Source organism: Lepisosteus platostomus, chromosome 7 (genome assembly GCF_059453375.1).
Source record: "Lepisosteus platostomus isolate fLepPlt1 chromosome 7, fLepPlt1.hap1, whole genome shotgun sequence".
NCBI classification, from domain to species: Eukaryota; Metazoa; Chordata; class Actinopteri; order Semionotiformes; family Lepisosteidae; genus Lepisosteus; species Lepisosteus platostomus.
The window spans coordinates 1,262,765-1,268,953 of record NC_142617.1 but is presented as its reverse complement, the minus strand read 5'-3'; the positions used below and the strand labels follow the sequence as shown (position 1 = coordinate 1,268,953).

Genomic DNA, 6,189 nt, shown 5'->3' with positions numbered 1-6,189 from the left:
AATTACATTTGACAACCTTGAGCACATGCAAAGCAGGAGACTCTGATCTAATGTCCCATCAAAACCAGCTGCTGAAGAGAAAATAATAGAATGACAGCATTCATTTGAACTCACAATCAGGGACTCATTGTAATATAGAAGGAAGTATCAGCATGTCATTGATTCATAGCATCTCTGAACCGAATGGAAGTTATGACCTGGGCAACATCACTGAGTGCAGCTGAACTTGTACCATGAGCTGATACTCAGCCAACTCCATCCATTTTCCGGATGACAAAAATGAAAACAGTGTGAGAGCTGTAAGAGAGCTCTAACTACGCTCTATCACTCAGTTGATTTGGCACTATTTGGCAGAGGTATTTAATTACATCACAGAGCTTCATTTATTTCTTTATAAAACTCTAAATATATTTGTATAGCTGAAGAATGAAGACAAACACCTAAACTATAAGAGAGTCTGTGTAGCTTACAGGCTTAAAGTTCATTGAATCTTCTTCCTTTCTATTGGCAATGAAGCAAAATCACTCCACGTGCAATATTACACTGAAAACAATAGGCTTACAGGAACTGACTAATACAACATTACAAATAGTTTATAAATTTCACACACAGTATTTGAATGGATATACAATATATATAAACAGTATAAAATACATTCTTATTTCGCGATAAACAGCTTTGCTATGGTTGAGGTCAGAAATTTACAGTTCATGTCTGGTTCAGATCCCACACATGCCTCAGCCACAGATGTACAGTACAGTGGCATCTACACACATCTGGATGAGAACAAAACAGTGTGCATGGCTTTATAGCCTCTTTTCCCACTGAGGCCTAATAAAAGACATTAAAATTACAAGCAGAGTTTGTACCATATGTTTCTTGACATGTTGCGACTGCCAGTTTGTTTTTTCATTGTTCATTTCAATTTGTCAGCAAATCATTCCCTATTTCACAACCTCTGTGGGATGTGTATCAAGAGCACAAGGGGCCCCTCGAGAACTGTGCAGGACGTCAAGCTTCACTGGAAGGTGTATGATGTTGATGCTATTTAGAAATTTAGGCTGCATAAGGTGGTCAAACTGTTTTATTCACAAGTTGTAGTTTTACACCCGTTTCTTCAGAGAATGAAAACTTCAAACTGCAGCACTCCAATTCTCAAATCCAAAAGGAAAAAATGTAAATACTTTTATAGGTAGGCAAGTTGTTTTAGATTTAAATGTGCATTTCATTTTAAGAATGAATTTCTTAAGAAATTTAAATATATTATTACCTGTCAGGGATACTAGCAATTAGTTTATTTTTACTTTGCCTTACTTTTAACAAAGAGTACGAGAAATCCATTCAATGCAAATCCTGTATTTCCATATTCTTCTTAGATAATTTTTAATATGGGAGGAAATGTGATAGCTTTCGGGCATAATTGTTCAGCAAAACTTTCTTTGCATTTTTGCAATACTGCACTAAAAGCACATAATCAAACTCTTGTCTGTTTTGAAACAATGAATGTGATTGATTTTCAGCTAAAATCCCCTTGGCAGATCCAGACCGCAGATCCAACATGACCATTAAACCTTCTTGCGTCAATACGAAGGATGCATTTCTCTTACTTCTGATTACCTATATTCCTTCGGGGCTACAAATTCATGACTTCCGTATTTCCCGGCTCATGTAAAGACTCTGATTTGCACCGTTTGCAGAAATAATGTTAATAAGCAGTTGGTTGAACACTGATGAAGCAGTCCCAGCAGTGTTATATATCCGTGGAAAGCACAGTAGGTAAATTAACATGTTCAGCATGGAGCTAGAACAAGAAGCTAACAGCAAACAGATATGGTAGATAGAAAGGGTGACTTGTTCTCCCCTTTCTGCTTAAACAAGAATTAACTAAGAATGGCAATGCCCAAGATCAAAGCGTAATGAACTATTATGGAGACAATATTTGGCTTAACCGGCTTGGGTGAGGGCCGGCCTCCTGCTGGGTAACCAAGGGGTCACTGCAGAGGATACAAAAGTCGCAGGCAAGGGAGAGGGATATCACGTTGGTATTATAGCGTTCGGTGGAGGAAGGGTGAAGGGAGTGATTGCTGATTACTGACGGCTGGGACCGATTGAGCGTGGTTTGTTGTCGTCCCTCCCGAACTTTCGTTATATAAACTCCATTTAAACAAGAAGACTGACGATTGTTTTTTCCTTTTGTGGCGTCGGGTCAGAATGAAACACAAATGGGTTTTCGGGGCTTTTCAACGCAAACACTGAACGCCGGACGGTCGAACTTTCCCGATGCTTTCCTGAAAAGGAATGTAGAAACGTGAGACGGTCCCGACACAGGTTTGAAGCAGAAGTTAGGAAAACGGGGCACATCAAGTCAATGCAGGACCGTAGTACGACATCACGCAGAACTCACTGGGTAAGTGCACACGTGTTACCCGAGCCTCGGCTCGTACTGTTACTCCACGACCCCCGGAGGAATCGGCATCCCCTCACATTTCAACACGGTTCCCAATTAGCTCTTTTCCTCAGCCTATTTAATGCTGCCTCACACTCTTCCCGGTGCTCAGAATTAGGGTTTTCCTGGCTAGAGCTACTCATTGTTATTCACTACTTGGTTTTTGGCTTCCTGACAGGTCTAACCTGTAGGAGTAATAATTGACACAAAAACTTCAGCATTGACTTTCCAGTGTGCAACATAAAATGACAACCACTGTGTCTCAACGAGCGCCGTTACCGGTGCCTCTAGTCCTTTACTAGTTTATTTCCATAAATACGTGACGTGTTTTTCTCACAAACTCAACGGGTTTTATCGTGGCCGAAGAAGCCCAGTGTTGCTAAACAATATCATTTTAGGAGTAAATCCATCGTGCGAGAATGTATTATATTATGTGGGGACCCCAGGGGTGCTACCGTGATTGATCAGCTTTTGGTACCCTGACTTCTTTTCTCAGAGGCTGTATCTCGGCTCTTTTTCCTGTACAGATCATGGACCCAACACGGGCATGTAAGACCAAATGTCAGCGATTCCATGTTAAAAACAACACACTATTTTTGCAAATAGCTGTTGTCTCACTTGTATGCCTTATCTCCCTCCATGTAGTCGTCACTGAACTGATCAGTGTCCTATCCTATATACTGTATACTGTACGGTATATGCGCGTCTTAATTCGCTCTGTCCCGCGTGTTCCGCAGGTGTCTGGTTTAGAATGTCAAAAACACTCAGGTTTCGTAAGTTCCCTGCAATTAAGACAAAATCTATGACCTTTCATCTTAAAAATAAAACTTCCAAAAAAGAACCACCGAGTTTATTCTCATTATAATGTTCCAGTGTGTGGCTTGTCAAAAGTTTTTAAAAGTGTGAGATTTGATAGGGTAGCGTCTGATATCTGGTGGGAATCTAATCGCTGTGCTTTTGCTTATCTTTCTGCTGCGCAGACCTGATTTTTTCATTATGGGAATGCATTAACAGACAAGCAGAACTTTTGAGGGGAGATGATAAGAGTTTTGTTTCACCACCAGGAAAAAAGAAAATCACTCAAACTGCCCTCAATGTGTCTTGTAACTGTGTGAATAACAACCGGCTTTACCACAAGAAAAAACTGACACATTTTCTATCGATACAAATTAAAAGATAAATAGTTCAAACGGTGTGCATCCTAGTCACACAGGCGATAAATCCGTCTGACGCGTCTCTCTCTTTTTATGTGATTGAAAGATATTCGGTGTTGGGGGGGGGGACTCTGTGAGAGGTGTAAATGATAATTGGAAGTGTTTCTCTTTTCTTTCGAGCGTGTTTTGACTCAACCTGCCTGTTTTTCAGAGTTACTGTGTGTCTGTGGCACGGTTGTGATTTGAGGTTTTGTATTTATTTTTTCTGACATGGGCTGAGGGAACCCTTGTATTTCTAGAGCAGGCGCTTTCTCAGCTTGACACTCCAGAAGAAAAACGTCATCTGGCGTCGACCTTCAGATGAGAGCTCGAGGATGCTCGTGGGGCGGTGGCACAAGGACAGAAAGTACATGAATATATTTATTATAACGTCTTGTTGCTTTGGAAGCAGACCAACTGGTGAGGATTTCGTTCTGTGAACTGCAATGAAAATGTGTATATATAGGGAGCGATGTATTCACTGTTACATTTAGGGAGAAGATGTTCTTGGGTTTTAATAAGGAAAAGTCATATTGTAAATATTTATATTTACCATTGACGTGGTTGTTGGCTGTTTTATTCTAGCGGTAAAAATATTGTTAATTCCCATGACACTGATAGCCCTGCTCACGACAGTGTCTGACAGAAACATTTGAAAATCACTCCACACGAGACACCTTCGCCGGTAGTCCTTTGCACACACACACTGAAGCTCTTTATCTCATGTCTTTACATTTATCTTGATTTTTTTATTACTTTGCCACATTATCTATAGGATATAAATGTGTCAGCATAAAGACCAAAGTTTTTATTGAAGTAGCCTCTTCTAGCTCAGTGATTCCCATTCTGTATATGCAGTATAGTTCACATGTAATAGTATGCATTTGTCTACATTACATGTCACCTGTTAGGTCTCTGCTCAGTATTGATATTGATCTAAATTAGTGTTTAAGATATCCTTCTCATTAAAGCTGACACTCAGTTTGAGCATGCTGTGATATAACACCCAATTGAGCCTGATAAATTTATTGTCACAACTATTAAAACTATAGGTCACACCTGCTCTCTCTAAACCAAGCAATTGAGCGAGAAACCCTGCTCTCAGTTCCAGCTCTGAGCTGCCAGCAATGCAGTGAGCTTATAAAACATTTACTGGGCTGTAATCATAAAACATTTGCCAACTCTTTCAGCTTGCACTTTTTTCCCCCCTGTAACTACAACAACACAACATCATAGGATTGGGTTCCCAGTGTCTGCTTTAAATATTGTTTCTGGAGTCTGTAGATTTGGGCCTGGTGTTCCCTTTGTGTTAACAGCACGTTTAAAAGTATTGTGCATGAATGGCCAACAGTCACCTGCAGACATGAAGGATCTATAAGTGTCAGAATGATAGGTTCTGGATGCAGAGCTAACTGTGCTTACAATTGTTCAGCAATGTACTGACATCCACATCACTGTTCACGCTGCCTTCTGCTTCTTACTTTGGGCAGAATCAAGTGTTTAAACTCTCCTAGACATGTGCCTTCAGCATCTGATACTGCACATCAGTCTGTGATGATAGACATCAGTCTATCAAACACTACTGAAAGAAAAAAACTGTTTTGTCCTCCTATTCCTTCATTCACTGTCCTGATATAATGTCAAAAGTACACATTCTATGTCTTTACATAATAATGACACAAGACAGGAGTTCAGCAATTTCAGATTGCTCAAATGAATTATAGACCACACCAAAAAGGCCAGGTAATTCAGTAGCAGTGTCCCGAGCACCAAGCGCAGTGGCGTTCAGTAACGCGCAGCTGGAGAGGGAGTTTCCAGTCTGAGCACATGATCACTGCTGACCAGCTGAGGGGTGGCTCCCTGCGGGCCCAGTCTGTCCCCACCTGGAGCACAGTGACCCTGCAGGCTGTAGCTCCCCAGTCTGTCCACACCTGGTCCATCTGCAGTTGGGAACATTCATTTGAGAGTGTCCAGACAGGCCCTTACTTCAGATGCACCCTTCCTGTGGATAAGACTGATTCATTGCTGAAGGGTTTGAACAGTGCTTTGTGTAGCTCCAGTTCGGGTCCTTTTCTACAGAGAAATACAGTACGTGTCTCAGAAGGCAGTGCACTCCTGCAGAAGAGGAGCTAGAAGACGTCTTCATGGATATAGGGAAGACTGGAGAAAGCCCTCTGACTACAAGGTTCTCAAGATGCAAGCACAGTTTTATTCAAGCATTGCCTGACCTGTTTGTAAAAGCTAGATACTGTATACCTAAAGATGAGAGGGGTTTACTTATTTCTTTTTGCAGGGAAAAACAGCTACAATATGTGCCGTAACTATGAAAAAAGAGACTGTGTGAAATTAACATTTTAACGAGGAAAAAGCAGGGTTGTACTAAATGTTCATTTAAATTTCAAATAAGCTTGAACTAAATTTAGCGTTCCGAAATACGGTAAGTCTGCACTTTCATCTGGGCCATCTAGTCTCACCCTGAAGCTCATGACTGTCGGGCTGAGAGGTTCATATGTTTCTGTGACTAGAGTCAGATGACTTCTGGAGCTCAGT

General features: G+C 41.0%; 1 long non-coding RNA gene across 1 annotated transcript; it reads left to right on the top strand.

Moving 5' to 3' along the window:
• The first annotated feature begins 2,043 nt into the window (after positions 1-2,043).
• LOC148657742 (uncharacterized) lies at positions 2,044-5,259 on the top strand. Its single transcript, XR_015940526.1, has 2 exons — positions 2,044-2,407; positions 3,900-5,259. It is a non-coding gene; the product is annotated as an uncharacterized LOC148657742 (long non-coding RNA).
• Positions 5,260-6,189: the final 930 nt, after the last annotated feature.